The 26018-nt window shown below is 52.1% G+C and overlaps 1 protein-coding gene across 5 annotated transcripts in view; it reads left to right on the forward strand.

The window, feature by feature from the left end:
• The first annotated feature begins 905 nt into the window (after window positions 1-905).
• Window positions 906-26018, forward strand: part of PACSIN1 (protein kinase C and casein kinase substrate in neurons 1) — a 60527-nt gene continuing 35414 nt past the window's right edge. The window contains exons 1-2 of one of the 5 annotated variants that reach the window (XM_073319467.2): window positions 17890-18094; window positions 18774-24457. The gene's annotated coding sequence lies outside the window, so the exon portion shown is untranslated. Of the gene's footprint in view, window positions 1051-17889; window positions 18095-18773; window positions 24458-26018 lie in introns of those variants that run through there. The other 4 variants (XM_073319463.2, XM_073319465.2, XM_073319466.2 and 1 more) reach the window with 4 other exon arrangements.

A 26018-nucleotide genomic window follows, 5' to 3' on the forward strand; every position in this document is an offset into this window, starting at 1 on the left:
GAGATAACGCCAATTCGCCAATTCCGGGTGTGACAGAGCGAGGTCTGACCCCAGGGGATGAAGGGAGGGTGAGAGCTGCTCTCTGGCTCTGTATCCACCACCCCTACAAGGCAGAGTAGCACTAAGGGGGAAAAGGGTCGATTTACACTGTATATATTACAGTAGCCCCAGGAACAGGGAAATCTCTGTAAGCAAGGGAGAGACCTGTGCATGGCTCGGAAAGCAATGTAGTGGGGCTAAGAGGGCCAGCCTTAAGGATGAGGAATGACAGCAAATGTTTGGGGTCCCAAGTTCTAGACCAGCAGAATGAGTGGAATTGGAAGGGGTGGCCACGTCCCACCCATTCTCCCTCTGCCTGCACAGAGGGGACTGGAGGGAGGCTTCCTCTGGTCTGGGAGCTGAGCCTCTGACCATGGGAAGGGAGCGAGAGACGGGGGGGTGATGAGCATGGGAGAGAGAGCAGAGTGGGGTAATGGGGAATCAGGGAACGGGAGGGGAAAGGCGAGACAGTGATGGGGAAGGAGAGTGTGAGTGAGGAAATGCGGGGAGCACGATGGGGAAAAAAGGAAAGTAAAAGTATGTGAGGACAAAGAGCGAGGGAAAGGGAAAAGGGAGCAGCAGGAAGGAGAGAGAAAGTGAGAGAGACAGATAGTGAAAGGGAACTGGATGTGAGAGGGAGAGAAGGGAAGGAGAGGGGACCGTCCCACCCAGGGAAGGCAGAGCGCGGCTGGAAGCTTATTCACTGCCTTTTCTGCAGTCCTGTTTTCACCTTGTGCTGCCGGGCGAGTCATCATGCACGGCCCAGGCGGGGATTGGCTGGCTAAAAATGCCGCTCTAATCTCCGAGCTGATCTTTACCCCCCCCCTCCTCCCCATCTGCTGTGACCTTCCTGCCAATGTGCAGAGCGTGAGAAGGACCCAGTAGGCGTCCCTGGCAGCTGGATCCTATACGGCAGGGGAGGCAGCCAGCCTGCAGGGCCTTCTGCCTGACAGGTGCTGGGACCTTGCCTTTCCACCAGCCTCCCATGGTCCCCGCTGTCACTCCTCACAGGTACGTCATGGGCTGCGCTCTGATCCCTTGTGGGCAGCGGGATAGGACCAGGGTTTGGGGCTGCATGTCAGGCTTTTTAACCGGTGACTACACTGTCATGCCACGCTAATCTTGGCTGGGATGAGGGGCCAGGATTGACGGGGTGTGTGTGGCTCGCACATTCCTCCAGTCGACCTGCTCTGCCGCTCGCCCTAGCAAACGCCTGGGAAGGGAGAGAGGAGGCGAAGGGAGGCCGGTAACTTTCCACTGGGATGGGCTGGTGTCAGGTGGCTGCGGAGACCCATTACATGGGGTCAGGTCCTGCTCCTAATCATGGGGCAGCTGGCATTTCATTCCTGTCCACGCAGGTGAGTGGACAGTACACACGCCTGTGCATCAGGGGATTTCCTGCTCTGTTGTCTGAAATTGCTTGGGGCTGCTCAGCTCAGAGGCCATTTACCTTACCTCCTTTGTGGCCTCCCAGAGTCTTTGCTGGCCTGAGAATGATCTAAGGCCCCAAGGCTCAGATAGATATGGAACATTGTAACACTTCAATAAAGGGGCCAAAGACAGAAAATGACAGTGAGGGATATGTTGTCATAGGGGCTACATCTATAAGACACTTGCAGGACTTCAGTAGGAGCTGTATGCCCTCAGCGCCTGGCAGCATCAGGCCTGTAATGATTGTAGAAGGAGTAGAGAGCGTATGTAGTATGTAATATTTACCATGGACAGTATTATATAGTGTGTGGTCAGAACACTGGACTGTATATTATGCACCATGAATCACACATGGAGCCTGTAAAATGTTACCTACTGTCAAATTCTGGAAGGTGCTGGTTAGAAAACCCCACACACCAACCTCAGGGACTCAAGGATGGGATGGGACTGTCCCTATTATGGCTTCCCCTGCAGAGACCCACCGTGACAAGAGCAGAAGGGCAGAACATGGGATCATGGGGAAGGATCTGCCTGTTTATGTGACTATGCCCCTGATCCATCAACAGCCCATGCACACAGCCCTTGCTCAGATTATTCCAGGGGAAGGGGCTGTTGCTGGCCGGGATACAGGTGCACCCAAATGCTGATCTTGCAGCAGACACATGCACTTGTTATGGGGCCGTTTTGCATAGGACCTTTGGTCCATAGTACTGTACGGGTGGCATCCAACCCCCACCTTTTTGGATGGCTGTGATTAGGGTTTGCTCTCAACCTTCTCCTGGGAGCCATCTCAGAGGCGAAAAGCTGGCCCCGTTTTGTGATCAGCTGTTCTGCAGTTAGGAAGTAGGCACCCCTGAGCATTCCAGAATCTGGCACGCTCACTCTCAGGTTGCTGCCAATTTACATTCCCAGCCATATCTGATGGGGTCACACAGAACATAGGAAACAGACTAGAAACAAAAACGTGAAACTGACCAGGCTGGGGTCCCTGTCACAGCTCAGTGAAGCACACAGGAAACAAACAGTACTGATGGTGATGAGTATATAGATTGTGAAAGTTCTTCAGTTTGCGTTAGGCCTTGTTGGCATCTGGTCTGCACTTGTTTTGCATGCCTGCTTCATGCCAGATCAGCTCAAGCTACACTACTTGCCACTTACACCCTGGTGCAAATTATAAACCTGGGGCTTAATGCTCAGTTGCGCCACCTTTCTGCATCCCAGGATTCTGGGGCTGCCCAGAGGCTAAACCGGCCCTTAATATACATTAGTGAAGCCCCAGGGCTGCACTAAATTCTGCTAGCTTGAAGAGCCCATTCCACCAGCTCAGCATTGCCACAATCCAGCCCTGCTTGCATTCGTTTGATGCTCTGTCCCTTCCCTGGCCTGCCCCTTATGTGGATTGGAGGAAGTAGATTGCATGAAGCTGGAGCCACACAGAGGGGATTCAACCTGAACTGAGGTTCTGGCACTAGGTGTAAGAGACCATTGAATTGGGCCCCTGATTTCTGAATCAGACAGAAAGTCCCATACTAAGGGTTTTGGGAGCCTAAAATTAGCCCCTCCCAAAATCTGGATTCGGACTGGTATTTTGAAGCATTTGAGACTCTAAATGGAGAATTTAGGCACCTTTCTCTGCAGCCTGAGTTTGAGGCCTGGACCCAGTGGGTTGAACTGTGCTCTCTCTCTCACGAGTGCAAACCACCAGTAACTCCTCTGGAGTCACTGGGGTTACACTGGAGGAAGAATAGGCATGAGATGGGAGTCAGGCTCAGTGTCTTTGATCTCTTACGGATGGTGCAGCAGTGCTTAGTTTGGGCCAGGGCTTGACAGAGCTGAGCCCTGCCACCTCTAGGGTTGGCAGGTCAGAGCCCCGGCACCTCTGGGCTTGCTGCATGCATTATAAATGTAAAAAAATTGCTTGAGCCCTGGCATCTCTTTCATCACAAGTTAAGCACTGCAGTTAAGTGAGCAGAATTGAAATATCCAGAGTAGAACAGCTCTGCTGAGGCAAACAACTGGAAGACATTAAACAACCCAATAGACTAGGAAACTCCCCAGCTGTGCCAGCGGTGGAGGGAGATGACACAAAAGAGATCAGCAGAAAGTCTCCATCACTCCTCACCCTAGGCAGCTGCAGCAGGTATGATCATCCCAGGCTCCCGTGACAGGCTGTCTTTGGCTGGCTGGTCTCCCTAGACTGGCTTTGGTATTCGATCTCCGTTTCCTATGTCAGAAAAGCCCATCCCCTGACAATTGTTGTCGAGAGACTCTACGGCCTAGACATGTTAGCTGAATGCTGGTGCAGGCTCTGGCTGTAATCTGAACTGGCTTCTCCAGTGACACATTAGGCTCCGTGTCCAGGCTGCAGCCTGGATCAGAGACTCCAGGGTGCATTACTGCCTGCTGCTTAGTATCCATGGGCTCTCACTGGGCCTGTATCACATATCCCAGCTCTGTGCCATTGACTCATGCTTGACACACACAGGCTGCAAGTGCGGGTAGGATTAGCAGCTGTCCTCCGTGGCAGGTGTAACCAAGGGGAGCCATTATCACTCGCTCTCCCTTCACACCGCCACAGCGTTTGATCTGGGATATCTGTGTGGAGCTGGAGCCGGTAGAGGAGTCGTCAGGGTCTCTCCGTGCACACACAGCAGGTGTGCGGAGTGAGGAGAGCTCTCTGTGCCACTGTGCTGGGGGCTCGCGGGCCCATGGCAGTGCTGCTAGGCCTTTACATTCTCCGAGTCACTGGCCACACACGGTGCTTCCCAATCACCTGCTCTGTCCTGTTTGTAAGAGGCTGGCAGTGATCGCCTGCAATACCCTTCCCAGATAACATGCCTATTGGGAAAGGGCTAAGCAGGTTCTACTGACTCACTATTGCGGGTAGTTACCTCAGTGGATACAAGGGAGGTGGGTGTGGCTCTCTGAGGAGAGAGCAGGATCTAGGGTGCGGGCTGAGCCATCCTCATGGAGGAGCCCTGGGAGCAGGCAGGCTTGGGGAGAAGGTCTGGGCTGATCTTGGTATTCTATTACTGTTACTTTCTTCACGAATAAAGCCAAAGCCCAGGCAGGGGGTGAGTTTGTACTTGACGCGGGTTGGGAAAGGCACCTGCACACACTCCTTTAGCTACTTTGCTTCACGAATGCCTGTCACTTCCACCTATTCATGGCAAAGATTATCCATGTGCTCTGTTATTGATGCTACCGTTGCGGCTATAGAAATGTGATAGCTCTCAAATAGAGAGATGCTGGTGGTGTCTGAGGACGTTACCTGGACTGGCCTTTGGGGTTACGACTTTGCCGAGTCGTCCTGGTTGAAATGCACAGCCTCTCTACCTCTGGTACTTACCTGGCCCCATCGCTGGAATACCTGCGCACCTCCCAGCTTTTAGTATAATTATGCTCCTAACCCCTGCAAGCAGAGCAGGGCTATTGTCTGCACAGTACAGATCGGGAACTGAGGCACAGAGACTGAATGACTTGCCCAAGGTCACACAGGGGGCCTATAAACTGGGTCTCCCCAAACCTAGGCAATTGCCCTAACCCGTGGGCCGTGCTTCCTTCACTTGCACGCAGACTCCAGGCAAATGGGTTTTGTGCAGGGAAATTCAGTGGAGCTGGGCAGAGACAGGCAGGATGCAGTGTTGTCTGAAATAGCAGTCACTCCCCATTTACGTTGCCTTCATCTGAGTTTCCAGGCACTGGATCCATCTAAGTGTAGCTTCAGTGAACACAGCCCTCTGGGACAGCCGATTCAGGCCCCACCTCCCTGCTGCCCGAGGAGATGGCTTGCTGAGGCAGCGCCATGGCTGGGAACTGGAAAAGGGAGCAAGAAGAGACCTCAGAGGCAGATTAAAGCAACAAGATCTTCAGCTCAGCCATAGCAGCTGCCTGGTGAAATGGTGCTGACCACCTTGCTGGGCTGGGACCTTCCTGTCCCTTATCTGAGCTGTCGCCTCCAGTTGACAGGTGCCTGTCACACCGAGTCAGGCCAGCCCACCTGATCTTTTTCATGTGCCTTGTTTCCTGGAGGACTGGTGATTAATAGGTGGCTAGTGCTGATGAAAGCTGCCCAGGGAGGCAGGATAGACTTAATAGTAAAAGCATTGTGAAATGCAGGCCAGGTGGTTGCTGTGAATTGTGGGAAACTATCAGTTAGCTTCGTGTGTGAGAGAGAAAGAATGAGTGAGTAACAGAAGAAGAGAGAAAGGTAGGGAGCAGGTCCTCAAAGAATCAATCCTGATGCACTTGCATGAGAGGAAAGTGATCAGGAACAGCCAGCATGGATTCACCAAGGGAAGGTCATGCCTGACTAATCTAATCACCTTTTATGATGAGATTACTGGTTCTGTGGATGAAGGGAAAGCAGTGGATGTATTGTTTCTTGACTTTAGCAAAGCTTTTGACACGGTCTCCCACAGTATTCTTGTCAGCAAGTTAAGGAAGTATGGGTTGGATGAATGCACTATAAGGTGGGTAGAAAGCTGGCTAGATTGTCGGGCTCAACAGGTAGTGATCAATGGCTCCATGTCTAGTTGGCAGCTGGTATCAAGTGGAGTGCCCCAAAGGTCGGTCCTGGGGCCGGTTTTGTTCAATATCTTCATAAATGATCTGGAGGATGGTGTGGATTGCACTCTCAGCAAATTTGCGGAAAAGGACCTAGGGGTGACAGTGGACGAGAAGCTGGATATGAGTCAGCAGTGTGCCCTTGTTGCCAAGAAGGCCAATGGCATTTTGGGATGTATAAGTAGGGGCATAGCGAGCAGATCGAGGGACGTGATCGTTCCCCTCTATTCGACATTGGTGAGGCCTCATCTGGAGTACTGTGTCCAGTTTTGGGCCCCACACTACAAGAAGGATGTGGATAAATTGGAGAGAGTCCAGCGAAGGGCAACAAAAATGATTAGGGGTCTAGAACACATGACTTATGAGGAGATACTGAGGGAGCTGGGATTGTTTAGCCTGCAGAAGAGAAGAATGAGGGGGGATTTGATAGCTGCTTTCAACTACCTGAAAGGGGGTTCCAAAGAGGATGGCTCTAGACTGTTCTCAATGGTAGCAGATGACAGAACGAGGAGTAATGGTCTCAAGTTGCAGTGGGGGAGGTTTAGATTGGATATTAGGAAAAACTTTTTCACTAAGAGGGTGGTGAAACACTGGAATGCGTTACCTAGGGAGGTGGTAGAATCTCCTTCCTTAGAGGTTTTTAAGGTCAGGCTTGACAAAGCCCTGGCTGGGATGATTTAACTGGGAATTGGTCCTGCTTCGAGCAGGGGGTTGGACTAGATGACCTTCAGGGGTCCCTTCCAACCCTGATATTCTATGATTCGATTCTATGATAGGGGGAGAGCAGCAGAGGGATAAAGAGAATGAGAAAGACACAGAGAAGATGTGTCTACACTAAGAGCCTGGAATTGCACCAGGTCTGAATTTAGCCCTAGGTGGAAACCGCTGCTGAGACATTGATGGCCCTAAGTGGCTGGTTCCTGAACCTCTCCAGCTCGTCCCCTCACAGAATCATTTTGGCCCATCCACACACCATGCACCTGCCAGCCATGGCTGTTCCCAGTGCATTTTCAGACTCCTGAAGATCCTCTCCCACAGCACCTGATGTTGCTTCGCAGCAGTGTTTCTCAAGGGCCAGTCTGGGGACTGGCACCGGTCCCTGAGATCTCCCTGACTCCGTTTAGGAAGGTAGCAGGCTAGTCCCTTGTATCAAAAAGGTTGAGAAACGCTGGCTTAGCACAAGGGATCCGATGTAGTTTCCAGGTGGAAGGCAAGGCATTGTAGGACGGAGCTGGGAGAACTGGCTGAGCCAGGGCAACTGGAATGCACCTAGCTCCATGTGCAAACTAGGAAGAAAACTTTGTAGACAGCACTGTCTGCACCAGATCTAATCTAAAGACTTTGTCCCAGGTGTTGCAACCAGCAAATACAACTGCCATTTGTGAAATGCTTACGACAGCTGTTGTGTGCCAATACAAGGGTCAGGCACGGAGATCAAGGTGCTCCAGTAGTTTGGTGCTGTGCCCCTTTAAATAACACAGTCAGGCCCGGAAGAAGAAAGAAAGGCTCAATTTTCACTCCAAGAAGCATGACCCTTGCATGCTTAGCATCTTGTAGCAGAGTTTTCAGCCCAGCAGTGCTCTCCGAAAGCCCTAAGGGCATCTGGGTGTGAGAGGAATCACTAACCAATTCTCCGGCAGCATAGGCTACCTTTAGGTTTCTCCTATGTGTGGAAAGGTGGCTAGTGAACCATGCTAGCTGGGAAAGGCATGACATGTGCAGCACAGGGCCCAGGCATGCCATGGACACAGATCTGGGAGCAACCGAGCGAGGTTCTCTGCTCCTCAGAAAGGTGCGCGGTGCAGCACCCCCTGTATGTCTCAGTGAACAGAGCCATATTTCAGCAGCTTCGCAGGATGCTAAGTGCTCCTTTGCCACGCTGTAAGGTCAGGTGTGAGCGATGCAGGCAGAGCCGGGAGTTGGCTTGTCCCAGTCTGGAAGGAAACTCTTTCCCGACCAACCCGGCGACCTGCATTGCCACACAGCAGACAACCAGGGTTTGGAGTGTGCAAAAGTAAGGCCTTTTTCCTGCCCCATTCAAGCCAATGGAAGCTTTGCTGAGGGCAGGATGAGGCCAATGGCATTTTGGGATGTATAAGTAGGGGCATAGCGAGCAGATCGAGGGATGTGATCATCCTCCTCTATTCGACATTGGTGAGGCCTCATCTGGAGTACTGTGTCCAGTTTTGGGCCCCACACTACAAGAAGGATGTGGATAAATTGGAAAGAGTCCAGCGAAGAACAACAAAAATGATTAGGGGTCTGGAACACATGACTTTTGAGGAGAGGCTGAGGGAAATGGGATTGTTTAGTCTGCAGAAGAGAAGAATGAGGGGGGATTTGATAGCTGCTTTCAACTACCTGAGAGGTGGTTCCAGAGAGGATGGTTCTAGACTATTCTCAGTGGTAGAAGAGGACAGGACAAGGAGTAATGGTCTCAAGTTGCAGTGGGGGAGGTTTAGGTTGGATATTAGGAAAAACTTTTTCACTAGGAGGGTGGTGAAACACTGGAATGCGTTACCTAGGGAGGTGGTAGAATCTCCTTCCTTAGAAGTTTTTAAGGTCAGGCTTGACAAAGTCCTGGCTGGGATGATTTAATTGGGGATTGGTCCTGCTTTTGAGCAGGGGGTTGGACTAGATGACCTCCTGAGGTCCCTTCCAACCCTGATATTCTGTGATTCTATGATTCTATGATTCTAAGCACTTAGGAAATGGGCCAGATTAGCAGCCCTGAAAATCAGAGTCCCCTGCCCACAGAGCTGATACAGCACAGGCAGGCGGCTGGACAAATTCCTCTACGCTGACTCCTCCACGCACCCGTGATCACTGTGCTGTCCGCGCCGGGTACTGACTGTGCCTCCCACTTCACCTGCAATAGGTGCGTGGCTTAGAGCAGCCAAGCAGCTTGGTGGCCAGCGTGCTGCCGGGACTGCACAAAGCATGCATCATAAATAGCAACCTGCCCCGTGCGCCAGGGGAGCGGTGGGACATGGAGAGGTCTCGTGGTTACTGTTGCCGAGGCACCACCTCCTCCGCTCGCTTGGTATCCGGAGACCGGCAGGGACCCTACATGAGAGAGAGGGTAGAGAAGAACGAGCTGAAAAGCAGACCTGTGATTCCCATGCTGAACTGGGGAGTTCTTCAAACTGGAACGAACTGCCCGCCGTGCGTGTCCCTCTGTCCTGTGCCGCTTTCCTTTCCTTCGTGAAAAGAAATCGCAGCTCTGGATCAGCTGCGGCAGTCAAGCCCAGCATGCGACTGCTTGGTGGCCTGTGGGAAAGAAGTTTGGGGAGTCTCTGTCCAGCTCTGAGTGGGACAAAAGTTCCCACGGCTAAACAAGTCTCTGCCTTCGGGACTGACTGACCTCTTTGTTGGCAGTCTCAGCAGACAGATCAAGGAAAGGGATTGACCTGCCCTCTAGCGTTGGTCCTTTCAGATCAGGGGGGAGGCCCATTGCCCTGAAATAAGCTCATCAAGCCTGACCTGCAAGCATAGGTGTAGTTTGACTTCTATATTGGGGGGCGGGGGGCAGAGCCAGCCAGGCCAATGCGGCCACACGTGGTGGGGGTGTGCAAATTCCACGTCTGCCCGAGGCTTCCATTCCCCCACAACTATGCCCAGGCCTGCAAGCATCCCCAGCTCGGCATTCCCAGCTCTGGGCCTTTGTACCCGAATTTCAGAAGTACCAAGCACCTAACTCCACTGGGCATCAAGAGGAACTGTGAGCGCCCCATGCTGCCTCTGAGAACCATGCCCAAAGTGCCTCACGTTGGGCACTCAAAACCAGCACCCAAAATCAGAGGCCACTTTCAGCAATGCTTAGCCTTAGTCCTCTGGGGAAAGCCTGTAATAACACAAGGGGCTCTGGAACAAATCTTGCTTCCTAACATCACTAACATGAGGGGCCTGGATTTTGGCCCAGGCATTTGACCAAGAGTCCCTTCGGAACACAGGAGAAGCTGTACCCAGCTGTAAGGCCTTGTATACGCAGGGCCCATTGTCTCATTGACGGGTGCTGCGAGGATCTGCACTGCACTGGCATTCTGCGCTTTGCAAGTATAAACGCTGCCGGAGCGTGATGGAGTTCATTTTATTCCCGTCAGCCACTATGACACACAGGCCGTGGGATGCCAGGGCCGGATGGTTTGTGGTACTGGGGAGATAATGCTTACAATCTCGCTCCAGACTGAGACTTCCAAACTCATTGCACGTGTGATCTAACCCGGGCTTTGACAGCTGAAATGTTAGCACTGTCCCTCAGCACCCCTCTGCGTCCCAACACGCAGGGATATTTGCCTTCCTTGAGTTTTCTCCCCCCCTCGCTTCTGCCAGTGGCAGCGGGGCCTTAGTTCACAGGGAACTTCAAGCTGAAAAGTCTGACTGCAGCCATGTTGGCAGCATTTTTTGCAAAGTGAGGCTGGAACCTGTTGCTTTGTGGGAGGGCAGGACCGTGGCGCTATAAGACAGGCATTGGCGAATCTGCCAGCCCCTTGCCTCTTTGGATCGGTACTGACCTAGGTCAGCCTGGTGCTCGGAGCTGCTTTTGGACAGCACATAAAACGGTGTCGTGACTGCCCGTGATCATTAACGATCCCGTGGCACTTTCTGCAGGAGTACGAGTGCTAATCCCAGCATGCCACTCAAATTCCAGTTCAGGCCATCCCGCTCTGCTTCCCATAATGGACAGCATGATCTCACTGCATGTGCTAAACTGGCGATCTGTATTGCTATATGTGGTTAAAAAGCATTTGCATCCCACCCCAGAGGTGGCTGCATTTCGGTGGGGAATGAAGTGCCTTCTATATCCCTCACTTGTTTCACAAGGGAGTTATGAGACTAAACTGCTAAGTGCTTAGAGATCCTTGGAAGAGAGATGCTATAAAATGTGCTAAAAACTTTCATTATAATCGCAACTCAACAGCAAGGTATCCTGCCCATCCTCATACATAGGACAGACACCCCTATCTTCCCCCATCCTGTTTGCCTGTTGCTCAATTGCCATATATGGGCCAGGAGGGGAGGTGAAAGTTATTAATTATGATTTATTTGTATTGTGGTACTGCATAGGTGTCCCAGTCATGGACCAGGACCCCATTGTGCTAGGCGCTGTACAAAAATACAGTCCCTGGCCCCAGGAGCATCCGATCTGAGTATTATACAGCATGGGTAAAGGGAGAGAGTTTATGTTTGTGTGGAAATGGGAGTGGGCAGGCTGGGGCAGCAGTGCAGTCTAGTGGATAGTGCATAAACCCAGAAGTCAGGAAACCCATCTCTAGCCCTGCTACACTGTCTGATGCCTGGTGAGTTCCTTTACCTCGGTGCCTATATTTCTCCCCCTATGCTTGCTGATCTACAGCTTGAAAGCACCCATAGAAGTGCTACGTATTATTACTGAGGGCACAATTAAGTTTGACAGGGCAAGAGTGGCAGCCTGTTATAGAAAGCAGATAGGAGATGGGGGTGAGAGGGCAGAGTTAAGGTTAACTGAGAATGCCCTGCTGCTTCTGTGATTAATTTCTCTGTGCTAATTTTGCATTCAAAGGATTAAAACAAAAAACAAAAAACTTTTGCTGTAAAGAAACACATGCAAACTTCAAATGGGAGTCAGGCCCCTAACCTGCTTTGGCCACGAGGCACCAACTTGCATCTTTAGGTGCTAAATACCTTTGTCAACCTGACCCCTTAAGAAGCAAGCAGTTTGCAAACCAAGGGCTCAGTTCACCATTGCCCTGCACCTTAGGCAATCATTTTCACCACTACAAAGTGTGTGCAAAACGCTGCCATTCTGGTGGACATCACTGCACAAGGCCCAGGCCAACAGAACCTGAGCCTAGGGCCCCCCCAGCGGGAATCGGTAGCAGAGCTGAGATCTTGGGCAATAAGGGAGTTTCTTTTCCAGCCCTCACAAACACAGAGCATTCCACAGAGCATTGTGCAGCCAGCCAGATTGCCAGAAAAATCGAGTCCTTTATGTCCCAGGCCGTGCCCCTTCCCCGGAAGGAGCTCTGGAGGATGCCTTTAGGGCCGGTTATTAGCAAACAAAAGGCAGATTGTTTTGGTGGGAGCCAGGCTTCTGGCAGCACCTGCACAGTGCCGGAGCCGAGCCGGAGCCCTTCACAATGGCTCGCTTTCTGAGTAATCGCTGCAGCGGGCCCAATTATCCACTGTTCCTAATTAGAGATGCAAATAGCCCTGCGTTTGCATTTTTGCTGCAAGAGGGAGAGGGCTCTTGGGATTGGCAGCTGGCTGGCTGTGCACATCCTTGGCTGGAAGATGGAGGGGGCTGGGGGAGAAGGGCAGCAAAGTCCCAGAATGACCCAAGGGGCCCGAGAGTCACCCACAAGCGTGATCTGCCCCTGGCCTGGGTGCAGTACAGAGCTTGCGCAGCCTTCGCCCTTGGATTTATGGCAAGCTCTGGGCTGTGTTCTCTTGTCTCCTGCCTGCAGGATCAAATGGGAGCCAGAGCTGAGGGTAGCAGAGATGGGAAAAGAGTCAGCCCAGATCATCTGTCACTGATGTCCAGATCATGCATCTCTTAGACAGTCTAGGATGGCACGTTTGAAGAATAAATCAGATGGGTGTTAGAGAGACCATGCAAGGTTCATTATTTGGTGTCCTCATCACTCCTTCCCTTCTTCCCTCCCTGATCCATGCACCCAGACAGCCAGCAGAGCCTGACCACCAATGTTAAACTGGGGGTTGCCTTACAGATCAGGGCCTGCCACTGGGCTGGCGTTCCCTGTGGGCTACACGGGTCTCAGAAGCTGGAGTATGAACCTCCCCCTCCCCCTCTCCTATCCTGTCTTCTTGGGAAGCTGACCCAGTGACAGGGCTAACAAGGAAGTTGTGGGTGAGTCACTGTTGGCAAACAAAACAAACCCATCCCCACCCCTTTGGTGCCTGAATTCCACCTTCATTAAGTAGGTTCCTTTATGTGGCAGCCCTTGCCCCAGCCAGCCATATGTTCGTAACCTGAGCACCCCTAGGAGCAGCTAGTTTTGCCTGAGCTTTTGCAAGTTGCCAAAACTCTGGGATTATGGCAGTGCTGGACCCCTGCCTGTGTGGACACCAGGATTTACTCATACAATAAAACAGGTGTAGTGAAGGCGTCCCATACAGTTCTTTGCTGTCTGTCTTGAGCTGCAGCGCCCCTGCAAGGCCAGTTCCAGAATCCCCTCCCCAACAGATCTGCCAACACACCTCACGCCTCCCCTGCAGCAGCTCCTCCTAAGCCAGTCTCGGGTCCTACCACAAGCATGTGCCAAGGGTTGTAGACTGGGAAGGCATCCTCTGGGAGAAGGGAACTGGGCCACAGCAATACCCAGGAGAGGAAAGTCTGCTCTGAGAAGACTCATCACCCAACCCTAAGTTCTCCTCCTGCTTCCTGACGAGGTGACAGACTTCTGCTGCCAACCCTCGGTCCTCCTCCCCACAGAAGGTTAAATCCATGAAGCCGGAGTCACCCAACAGCAAGGTGCAGTCTCCCAAGCCAGAGGCTGTGGAACGAAGTGGCAGCTGTATGGCCCAATGGCAGGGAGGTGTGCAGCCCCTAGGCCTGACAGTTCCCAGTGGAGACATGGAGAGTGAATACGAAGAGTATAGCACAGGGAGGTGGACTGAGGATCCAATCAGTGAGGAGAAAGCTCCGAGCAAACCCTGCGTGGCCTGAGCAGTGACATTCCCCAGGAAAGTGATGATATACACGTAGCCTCTTCTGCCCAGCACTGCTCTTTGTCTTGTACCTTCGTCTCAGATCTTCTGGCTCTGCTGATCCAACGGAGCATTTGCCGGCCTAAGCAACCCACCTATGGGCAAGGGAACTCCATTCTACTTTGCCTCCTGTCTCGAACTGGCCGATAACTTCTCATTTCAGAATCTCCATGGCTGGTGACGGCGGGAGAGGCAAATAGAACCTGGTGGAGTTTGTTAAAGAATTTGTTAAATCTCGCTAACCTTGGGTCTCTAACCCAGATCTGTAATTGAACCCACACGCTGTCAAGTTTGCAACATCACCTCATGCCCACCAGGGACTTCACTGTAGTATCTGGACAGCAATAGTTATGGGCAACAGTATAAAACCCTAAGCTAAACAGATTCCTTGGAATAATGGCATTTTACATTTCTAAAGCACCTTTCATCCTGAAAGATCCTCAACTTGAGATTCGCTATATGCCGAGTGCTGCTGAAATGCAACCACCTCTGGGGAGGAGAGTAGCAGCCGGGGGCAAGTGCAAGTCAAGGACACCGGCTTGTCTGCGTTTGGTGTTTTGTGTATGTTGAGTGGATGACAGCCTGAGTGTCTCAGCTGAAATAAGGAGGGTGGGAAGCAGCAGGCCAGCTGAAGGGTGCTGAAGACAGAGAGGACCGCTCATTAGGAAGTCAAATGTGCTCTTCGGAAGAAAGATGAGACTGCGATTGAGAAAGGAGCCACACAGGACCCGGTTTATGTTCTTAGGGCAGCTTGATCTTAAAGCTCCTGAACAACAAAACAACCCCGGCCCTCTGAACAGCTTCATTATGGCAGGTTCTATTGCTCAGCCTAAAAGGCCAGCCTCTTACTGGCTTTAATTTCCTCCATACCTCCCGTTAGCCAGGCAGGAACATGAGAGAGAGGCATTAAAGCAGCTTTAGAGCAGAGGGGACATTGTCCCAGCTCCTGTCTGCAGCAGAATATCTTCCCTGCATGGGTCTCAGCCCCTCTCGCCAGGATTCACCCTGCCACTAGGGTTAGCCCCTATGGCCCAATCCCAGCCTGGTGTACTGGCTCCTTGTTTGGAAGATGGATTCTGTAGGCTTCTGGCTGAGTCTCCTTGCTTCTCTTTTGTGCCTCTCGGCCCCTCTGTGGGCCCCTCTCCTTTGGCTGGTGAAGTGGGCTGGCTTGACATTCCTGGATGCGCAGCAGCAGGGCAAGCTTCCCCAGCGGCACCCCCTGCTCGTGTGCTGGCCTGAAGGAACCATCTCTAGAGCTCATCACCATCATCTCAGAGACTGGCTAGAGGACCGGATGTGATGATCGGGGCACCAGTGCATTGGGATCAGGACTCAGAACCACCAACCTCACTTCACACAGGCTACCAAGCAGTGATCAGATGGTCATAAAATTTCCTCAATACCAGCTTGATCTGGATTCACACTTGCGATTTAAAGAGACAAAATTTTCTCTAGCCTATTACCAATCCCCTGAGCTATGCAGGCCCCTTTTCACCTGCCTGGGCCTGGGGAAGAGGAACCAGTGTTGCTTCCTCTGGCACATGTACCAGGTTATTCACAGGAGGGGCTGTTGTTTCCTGCATACATTAGCATGCCTTAACGCAGATAGGTGACATCAGTGATGAGGCTGCATCAGATTCTCCGAAAGGATGGCTCCGGTTTGGGTCTCCCTCAGCAGCGCTTTAAAGGCATCTGATGGGTCTTTATATCTGCAGCAAACACAGGGCTGCCCACTGAATAAGGCTCCTCCTGCAGCCTGGCTGCTGATTCCCATGCAGTAGGTGATATGATCCCTATTTACAATCTACACTGTAACAGGTTTCAGAATAGCAGCCGTGTTAGTCTGTATTTGCAAAAAGAAAAGGAGGACTTGTGGCACCTTAGAGACTAACCAATTTATTTGAGCATAAGCTTTCCGATGAAGTGAGCTGTAGCTCACGAAAGCTTATGCTCAAATAAATTGGTTAGTCTCTAAGGTGCCACAAGTCCTCCTTTTCTTTTTACACTGTAACAGGAACCATGCTGGATCTGCTTGGAGAAACCAAGAGAGAGCATGCACTACAGGGAGTGGAGGGTTCTAAGGGTATGCCAGGAATGCTGCCCCTGGGACGTTGGCTCTCCTGGGAACAGAATTCATGCTAGGTGGTCCATGCGGCCATTCTGATGGGATGTAATGCTGGGATCTAATAGCTCTGCTAGATGCAAACCCCAGTGGCACAGAACCCATTCCTGTCTTTCCTACGTGCTTTGGAGGGAGGGCACAATGGGGATTGAAGGTAAAGAGAGAAACAAGCACGTTGAGGATCCTCAGTCACAGGGCTCTGGGGTTCCCCAGTGACTGTATATTAAGCTTCTCTAGGCTGGTGAGGGAAAAATCCCTGCAGAACAATTCAGGGAAGAAAGGAACATGGTTTTCTCTGGCACCTGTTCCAGTAATCTAAAGAAATGCAGCCCCAATGCACTCAGCACCCAGTCTCCAGACAGGATTGGAGACAGGCCCTCAACTTGGACACCCCTGCACTTTGGGGAAGCTTGGCTCCAGGCCCAACTCTGTTTAAAGTGGATTTTATTTATTGAGGGAGGCTCCCTCTCCAAATATTGCCCCTGGCCCTTTCGCTCCAATCTGGGTAGCCCCAAAGGAAGGAACAGGCAGAGGGGATGTCACCCGCTAACAGTGAGGATGCACCACTTGATGCTCCATTTCCACTCATCTGGCTTCCCACATGGAAGACTTTAAGATGGAATCCCTACCCCTGGAGAGAGTTTATCCCTCTCTGCTCCCTTCCCGGCAAGATCTGATTAGAACTGCAAGCCAGACACAGAAGCAGGGCAGATTGTCACTGAGCGAGCTCTCTGGCGAGAAGAGAGTTCTGGCCTACCAGCATTAAACAAGGAGCCCAGATGCCTGTTCAGCCCTATTGCCTGGTGCCTAGCACATGTGCACTTGGGATTCCCAGCACCGACTGTAAATAGGGCACGAGCAATGCCTGCACTCTCCCTGGAGAACGTGCGTCTGGTACAAAACTAACCTGATGTTGCAGTGCCTTCCAACCGCAGAAGCCGTTGACTAGGTCTTAACGCTAACAGCCACGGTCAGGCAGAGTTGGGGTGCTCCCAAAATGCTGAGGAACACAGCAGGGTTTCTAAATTGTCTCACTGGTGTGAGGTCCAAGCTCCCCGCTTTTTAAGGCTGATTGCATATATATTTAGCAATGCTGATGCACCATGAGGATCATGAAATAAAGTGATGACCAGGGGTCAGACGAGGCACTGGATCAGTTCACTGTGCTTTCTCCATGGAGCCATTTGTTAAAATGCCTTCGGTCACAGGTGAAAGGCATTTGGTGGGTCTCAGCCTAGCCCTCCGCGAGCCTTTGGCTAGATCACAAGAACTACGATGCCCTCTGGGATAACTGGGCAAAGCCGGCAGTCTCTGGGCAGAATAGGCCCATGGCTGGAATAGCAGAGGATGCTGAGAGTCAGCATTAAGGTGGCATTCGTAGGGCCGTGCAGGCCCAGGACTGGTACAGCAGCTCAGGACAGACGTTGAGTAGGGCAGCCAGAATGTCAGGGGGGAGCACGGGTCACGAATAATGTGCACAGGCAGAGCTCCCCCTCTGTCCAGCTGTTCAAGGAGGTGCATGGGTAGAGCTGCATAAAGGGAAATGTGCAGAGTGCCTGGCCATACCCGGGGAGCCATTCATCCCTTCCTTTCCAGGGCTGGAACATTCAGCTGATTAGTGCAGCCCAATGAACCCAAACAGGTGGGAACCCCGCGTTCCATCCCCCTCCATTTGTCGCTGTGATTGCCTGAGCGCGCGTTTCATTTGTAACCCCCGTGTCTGCACACGCAGGCCCAGGTGAGTGTGAAAGTGACGCGTGGGGGCGGGGGCAGGGCGAGCCTGGTCATACAGACACGCTCACCGGTGCAGGCATGAGGGCTGTGCACCGGCCCGTGCTCATGTGAGCGTACACTTCACACAGGCGTGGGCGGGTGTGAGCAGGAGGGTCACACGCGAGTGCACGCCCGCCAGTGTGCGGGTCTCCGCGGCTCGCGTGACAGTGCCCAAGGACGCACGGCGGATGGCACCGGTGCCCACGGGGGGGGGTCGGGGAGGGGGGGGGTGGAGGTGCTGAGCATTACCCAGTTGCCATGGAAACCAGCGGCAGGAGGAGGTGGGCGGCTGCGGGAGGCGGCAGGGAGCGCGCGCCTCGCCCGCAGTCCTGGCGCGGCTGCTTCATTGCGAGCTCCGCCGGCGGACGCAGGAGCCTCGCGCCCGGCCTTGCTTCCCGCCTTGCACCTGTCAGCGGGGGGCGGCTGCTCTGTGCACCGACGGGGACGCCCCAGGTAAGCGCCTGGCCGCCGGCAGGGAAATGCACCGCCCGCCCCCTGCGCGCCGGGCTGCTGGCCGGGGAGCAAAGATCCCTGCGGTGCTCGCTGCAGGCGGGACTCGGGGCGGGGGGGGGGGGGGGAGCTGTCCCCGTGCAGGCAGGACCCGCTGTGCTACAGCTGGGCACCTTTCTCCTCCTCCCCCCCTCCCCCCAAACTGGAGATTGGAGGGGGCAAGGCTTGGCCTTTCGCCTGCAGCGACCTCCCCGCGTGGGTGATAGTTTTGCAAAAGGGATGCTGCATCTCCGTCGCCCTCCCGCTCCCTGCGGCTGGAGGGAGCCACGCGCCTGGTTCCCACCTGCCAGTTTCTACCTGCATCACAGGAGCGGTGGCCAGGCTGCGGTTCAGGCATCGCGGGGGAAGGGGTGGGCAAGGAAACCTGCTAAGGTCAGATCCCCCCCCCCCCGCCCCGCTCAGCTTCCCAAAAGCGTGTTCCCGGGGAAGGGATGGGAGAGAGCGGGTCCTAAGAGGAGATGGAGCAGCTTGCAGCCCTGGGGAGGGGGGATCTGGTCTGGCACCTGGTAGGAAGATGCTCGGAGGGCTCCTGGTTTCTCTCCCTGAGGGTGGGTGGTGCAGTGGCTGGTATTCCCAATTATAATGATAAATATTTTGCTGTGATACTGATCTCTCTACTCAGGCTCTCGCTGCACTATCTTCTGTAGAAGACACATCCCTCCTTCATTTCCACACATACCCCCCCCCCGCAGTTACCTTCATCCCTTACAGCTCTTCCTGCACCCTGCCTTCCTTTTAACCATGCCCCTCAATCCTCTCTGAACCCATCCCAGCCAGCAGCCTCTGGCCAAGGAAGGTTTGGTAGCCGCCCTCTCTGAGCTGGTCGTCACCCCTCAAGCAGCCAGCAGGGGTTGCAATGAGTAGTGAGGTCCCCTGCCAGGGCAGAGCGGGCTGGCTCTGCCAACAGCACTTCCCAGCCCTTGCCAGGCTGGCCCAGGGAGCAAGAGGCCACATCTGGGAAGCGGAGCTGGTGTGAAGCCCAGAGGGCAGGACACAGTGTTACCCAGAAGGCCCTGGGTGTTCAGCCGGCTGCACTGAAGCTGAACAAATGGAAGGTCCCCATTACAGTGACCATGTTCATTCCCGCGCCACACAGAGAAGGGAGAGCCCTGGGATGGACTAATCGGAACGGGGGGCCTGTCCTGACTGCGGCATCCTAGAGAGGAGGGAATAGGCCAGGTGCTTACAGAGGAGGGTCTCCGGGCTCCAATTCACGGGTCTGGAAGGGTGGTGAGAGCAAGCTGGGATCCTCTCAAGCTGCTTCTCGCCCTGCCACTGACTCGCTGTGTGACCACGGGCCAGTCATGTCACTGCTCAGTGCCTCAGTTTCCCCATCTATAACACAGAGATACTTCCCTCTGTCACAGGGGTTTGTGAGGATTAACCGAACCCTGGCCCCTAAACCTGCCCCTCCTTCCCCATCTCTACTAGCAAAGCTACTATCATCCCTGTTCCTTCAGACTCACAGCACTCTTCACCTTTCCCCCCCTTTCCCTCCCACACTAACACCATCAGCACCAGATTCCTACACAAAATCCCGTCCTGCCCAGGCTTTGTCAAACAAAACCCTAGTCCAAGCCCTGATCTGTCTTTCATCTCCACTACTGCAGCCTCCTGCCTGCCCTGGCTTTCCCAACCCCAGCCCATCTGGAAGGCAGTTCTGACAACTTCCAGCCCCATCTCAAATCCTTACGCTGCTTTCCAATCACCATGGCCCTTGTCCTAACCTGCAACGCCCAACAGAATGCATCCCCTTCTCACTCCCTGACCTCGTCTCCTTCGACTCCCCATTCAATCCTTTCACTCCACAGAAAAGCAGCTAAATTAACCACCCCGCAGTATTCTCCTTCCACCCACCTCAGCACCATCTTCCACCTGTCCCCCTGCTCCTGGGCACCCACCTCCCCTTCCTGACTTGATCTGCTGTGCCTCCAATCTCTCTTTGAAATGGTGGGCCTGATTCCCCTCACCCTTACGCTGGTGTAAATGAGGAGTGAGGCCACAGGTTTCCACTGGGGGGCAGCGAGAGCAGAGTCAGGCACACTTTCCTGGTGGGGACACCAAACCCTCTGAGTCTGTGTGCATGAAGGAAGGTAAAAAGAGAAACTCCAAGCTGTGATAATGTGGCCTAGTGGATAAAGCATTGGACGGGGCCTCAGGAGACCTGCGCTCTATCCCTTGGTCTGCCACTAACCTGCTGGGTGACCTTGAGCAAGTCCCATCTCCGTGCCTCAGTTTTCCTATCTGGAAAACGAGGAAACTGATACTTTGTAAAGTGCTTTGAGATTTACTAACGAAAAAAGTGCAGTACAAGAGCTAGGTATTACTATTATACATCCAGAACCACCACAGTGTTGCCAACTCTCAATTTTATCACAAGTTTCACGGTATTTGGTGATTGATTTAAAACCCCCAGCTGCTGGAGTCATATGATTTCTTGAAACTCTTAGCTTATTTTACAATGAAAAGTAAGTGTTTAGCCCTCCTGGTTGCTGAGAAAAGCTTGAAAACATGACCCTTAAAGTCTCAGAAACCAGAAGACAAATAACCAGAAACCACATGTTTGTTTTCCTAAATCTTGTGATTTTTAAGTTGGTCTCATTTTTGGGGGGCCTGACTCATGTTTGGGTTTGGCAATACTACTTCATTTCTCTGCAGCCCTCACCCCGAGTGTCTGTGCACATCTCTGGTGCATCTCATCATCACTTAGACTGTAAGTTCCTCTGGACAGAGACCTTGTCTTTCTTTGATCTGTGAAGTGCCATGCACATTTATGGAAAGATTGCAAAGAGCTCTGAGGTCCCTGGAAGAAAGCGGTGGTAGGTCTCCTGTGTTCTCAACAATAATGCTTAACCCCGGGGAGAGCAAGGAGAAGATGGATTTTCTTTTAGAGTGTGCAAAAAGTAAAAATGTTTTGTGGCCTCCAGGAGTTTAAGAAAATTCTTGTTGTTACCATGCTGAGCTTGTGGCATTGCTTCCAGTGATGCAGAGTGTGGGGTGGGTGTATGTGAATGCACAAACACGAGATTTAATGTCACAATCCTCCCACCTGGAACTAGGGTACATGGATCTCATGGAAACAGCTGGAAATCTCTTTAGAGAGTGCTATAGCTTAGGGAATTCTCTGTGCCTCACAAACCCTGCCATCATGAAAGTGATCACCTGGGATAGGGACACAATGAAGTTCCCATGATGAAGACATGCTCCTTGGTGCAATTCTAGTGGGTCCTATCAGACTGCCGTGGGTTCATTTAACTTTAATTAGCCTCTTTGTCAGCAGTTTCAGCAGATTGCCCCTGGTGATCCCTTTCAAGTCAAAGTGCATTGGCAAGGCCGCACTGGGGAAGCGTGCCCTGATGCTGCCCATGCTGTACCTGGTTCTGTGATGGGAGAATCCGACCCTCCAGGCTTTCACCGGCATAAAAAGGAAAACCACACCAAAGAAACCAGCCGCAGTCTGGCCATTGAAATTCACTTAGGGTGATAGGGGAGAAGGGATGCTCTGGGGATGCTCGTGAATTAATCCCATTAACAGAAAAGCTGCACCTCAAGCCCCTTCCTTGTCAGTCCATGTTGATCACTCCAGTGGTTATAACTCTGCCCCCCCTCCCTCTAGGTTTTTCATTTAGCTAATCAAACCGAGAGCCCTGGCCTGGAGAACAAAGCCCAACCTTTGCCAAGTCTCCCACATTCAGTGCCTTGTAAATCAGGCTTGTTTTCATTGCTCTTTGCTGACATCTGCATAGCTTCCAAGGGACACATGGTGTAAGTCAGCCTAGCTCCATTGACTTCTGTGGAACGATGGTGATTTGCACCACCCCAGAATCTGGCCCTATATATTCTCACTATGTGAACTCTCTTCAGAGAAATGCATGGTACCTAAGTGGATTTCCACACCCTGCTTCTCCCCCGCCCTGCCCCTAACATTGGGACAGTTTTCACTGGTGTGCACGTATAGTAATAACAGGGCCAAATCCTGCCTTTATTGAAGGTAGGAGAAGTTTTTCCATTAACTCCAAAAGGAGCAGGTTGGGTCCCAAGGATACAACTGTGAGCAGGTCCCTTTCCCAACCTGCTCCAAAGCAAATCCTTCATGGTACATAGCGTCCAAACTCACCTCCTTCCTAGGCTTTGGCTTAATTAGCAGTTAGACGGAAAAGCTCTGCTCAGACCTTCACCCAGGCTTGGTTGCTTCTCTCTTGAGGTTACTCAGCCCACATCCTAGGTCCCCTCTCTCAGAGACCCTCTTCTATCTGCCTTATATACAAGTGGCATATAGAGCCACCTGCCTCTGTGTCAGCCGACCCACTAAATCTTTTCCCAACACGATCAACGCCTGCTAAAAGGATAGGATGACTCAGCCAGCTTGTTATAAACCCCTTTGTATTCATAGAGCACCCTTCACCAGAAGGATCCCCAGGGACCTGGGCAACCGCAATCCCAATCCTGAAATTGTTGTACGCACAGAATTCCCATAGACTTAGAGACGATCAGCTGCAGGAATGACCATACATGTAGGAATCTGTCACCCACCTCTGGGGTGGGGCACAGCAGCTGTTTAACAGGACACAGCAACACCACACAACAGTGCATAGGGAGGGGCCAAGAATGATCTGCCCATTTGAAACTGGAGGGAGAATGTAGATCATTGAACACACTGGAAGGGGACCAGGATGCCAGGTTAACCCTGCTCTTGAAAATGGCATAGAGACAAGGGGCCAGGATTTGTTTTTGAGACACCTCCAGCAGTTCAGCATCCTCTAGGACTTTGTGGAGCCCTGGGTTCAGAATGAACTCCGAGCAGCACAGCATCATGCTGGGGCAGGGGGCTCACTACTGACTCCGTGCACAGGGTACTGTGAGCTGTTTCTACCCCACATTGAAGCCCATGGCTCTCTGCTCAGCCTGGCAGCTTCAGAGCAGGCTCTGAGCACTAGAAGCAGATGGCCAGAGGTGGGGAGGGAGAATGGGACAGTGGGGTTGATTTATCCTTTAACTCCCAGCCTCCATCTTCCTCTTTCCCTGTTTTATTCTCCGCTGCCTTGTTGGGCTCTCTCCCCCTCCCATTGCTCGTGCCATTTCACTGCTCAGATTTAGGTTTCGTCTTGTGGAAGTCACTACACATAGGGCCATTTAGCTCATTTGCCAGCTGTCAGCCAGCATGATGGAACCGCTGACACATAGCTCTTCCCTGGCTTCGTGAGCCCAGGCGGGGAGTTCTCAGAAAGGCAGAGATGCTGGCATGGGCAGTCTCTCACCACGAGAGTCTTTGGGGAGACTAGAACGGGCAGTGCATCTCCTTGCTCCTAAAGGACCTGCATCACAGCCCATTGCTTTCATTAGGCTGTGGATAATGCCGTAAGACTGAAGAGTCCCACACTGAAATATGAAAATGGAGGGCCAAAGCCAGTGCTGAGCAAACCTCTTGTGGGTTTAGATGAGCCCCTAACTGTTCCTGATCCAGAGTCCATGGCCCTCAATGGGCTTGGGCTCCAGGTCACCTGATACACAGCACCAGTATGTGGGGAGCCAAACAGACAGGGTGGCCATGGGAAGTGAGGAAGGGAACAGGGCTATAATTCCAGCTTACCTGTTTTACCAGGCAGGTCACTCAGAGTAAAGCAGCTGTGAACCATAGTGATACTCCTCCCAAGGGAGGGGTGCTAAGAGCTGGAGCTAGGGTTCCAGTAGTCAGTGGAACAGTGATGAGGGGAAAGCCCACCAGGAATCCCAGAACCCAGAGGAGTCCTGGACAGCAAGCCAAGAGATGGGTGTACAGCAGGGCCATGGGCACAGCCTAACGTCTAGGAAGGCTGGACGGCCAACTCTGGCATGACTCGGTGCTCCCTAGGCCATAAGCCCAGGGCGGATGGCTACAAGCCCTGCTCCCAGCAGAGGCCTCTGCACTGGTTGCCAGTGACTCCCCTTCTCAGGGTTCAGAGTAGCAGCCGTGTTAGTCTGTATTCGCAAAAAGAAAAGGAGGACTTGTGGCACCTTAGAGACGAACCAATTTATCTGAGCATGAGCTTTCGCGAGCTACAGCTCAGCTGTAGCTCACAAAAGCTTATCCCCTTCTCAGGGTTGGCATTGCCTCTCTGTGCCACAGTCACGGCAGATTCCAGCCCAGACCTCTGCATTTGTCCCTCCCCCCCGCCCCCCGACTTGACGGAGTGATTGGACCCAGGTGTTTGATGGGAATCTCCAGGGTCTGCGACACTGCGTCAAGAAGTCCCACAAGAACCAGGAAGTGCAGCAGCAGGGAGCAGGGGAAATAGCAAGGACTGACCCAACCTTTCCCACCCTTAGGTGAGTCAGTTTGAATTTTCGATGGAGAACGGAGCTGCTGCTACTTTAATGTGAATCAGCCTATCCCTAGTCAAAATCCTTCACTGTTGAGCATCTTCTGGGTGCCTACAAACCCTGCCACCACCCTTGTTAGTATCATTATCTCACCCACGGATGCCTTTCCATCTGTTGACAGAGCGACAAGAAACACAGGAGTGCGTGCCCACACGGTGGAGGTTAACCCATGTTGTATGTTTGCACCTGTACAGCATGAGTTGGAAGTGGGTTTTATTCATGAATACGCCGGCTGGTTTCTTTCTGAGACAGCCTGTATTTAAACAGGATAAAAATCACGTTTAGAGCTACAGGTACAGGTTTCCAGAGTGCCGTAGTGACTTTCACCCTGCCCTGTGTTACCAAGAGTGTTTGAGTGTTCAAAGAGGCCAATGGACTTTTTAACCGGTTGTGCTGTTTGCCTGTTTTCTGCGCCCCACTCAGTTGAACCATTAAACTCAGCTGATCAGTTTCGCCTTTGTTTCTAGTCAACTTCACTTGCTTTCGGTATTGTTTGTATTACAGTAGCATCTAGAGGCCACACAAATGACATCAGGACCTCATCTCGCTAGGTTCTGTACGTACACATCGTGAGACAGTCCCTGATTGAAGAGTTTCCAGTCTAAGTGGACAAAACAGACAGAGGGTGGGAGAAAGGAAATATTAGCCCCATTTTAAAGATGGGGAACAGGTACAAAGATTTAGGGCCAGATTTCCACTTGCTTAGCACCTGGCATACTCCACTCTTTTGAAAGTCCAGCCCCAAATAACTTGCTCACGGAGGCTGTGGCAGAGCTAGGAATTGAACCTAGACCTACTGAGTCCCAATCCAGTGTTTTAACCACAAAGCTCATCCTTCCTCTCTGCTGCTTGTAGGCTAACCCAATGCCGTAGTGTACATACGTATACGTACACCCAGTTTTCAGTTAAAGTAATTCAAATGTTTCTATGTAATATTAAAGCCCAACAAAACGGTATCATTTTACAAAGCCTAAATCCAAGACAAACTATCTGGCAAGGACCATTTTTCACTTGTTCCTTAAGACAATTGTTTGTTTCTAATTTCTAAAGCTCTTAATGAAGATCCTGCTGGGAACCACCAAGTAACTAAAAGGCAACAGCATGGAGCAAATTAGCATTTCTTCTTGAGTTCATATATTTAACTAACAAATGAAGTATTTGGATCCCATATAGCCAAGTCGCAGGCACTGGGGTCATCACCACAATTTGTCTGTGTGATGTTTTGAGTTTAACCAGTGGGTAAAACTAAAGGGTTTATTTGAGTTTTCAACAAGGAAGCCTCATTAGCAGAGGTTCTCTGTGGTCTCTGTTACGTGTTTATGTGCAATTATATATGGAAGCCACTAGAGGTCACCATGTGCTGGCTAGAGCGCCCCATGGAATGCAGATTCTAGTAAACAACACAGACTGAGCTGGAGCTTAAGCAGTGTGGAAGCCTGTTCATGTCTGTTGCAGTTTTCTCTAATAAACACCATCTATTTAAGGAGATCTGCTACTCCATATATCA

This window comes from Lepidochelys kempii, chromosome 21, assembly GCF_965140285.1.
Source record: "Lepidochelys kempii isolate rLepKem1 chromosome 21, rLepKem1.hap1, whole genome shotgun sequence".
NCBI lineage: Eukaryota > Metazoa > Chordata > Testudines > Cheloniidae > Lepidochelys > Lepidochelys kempii.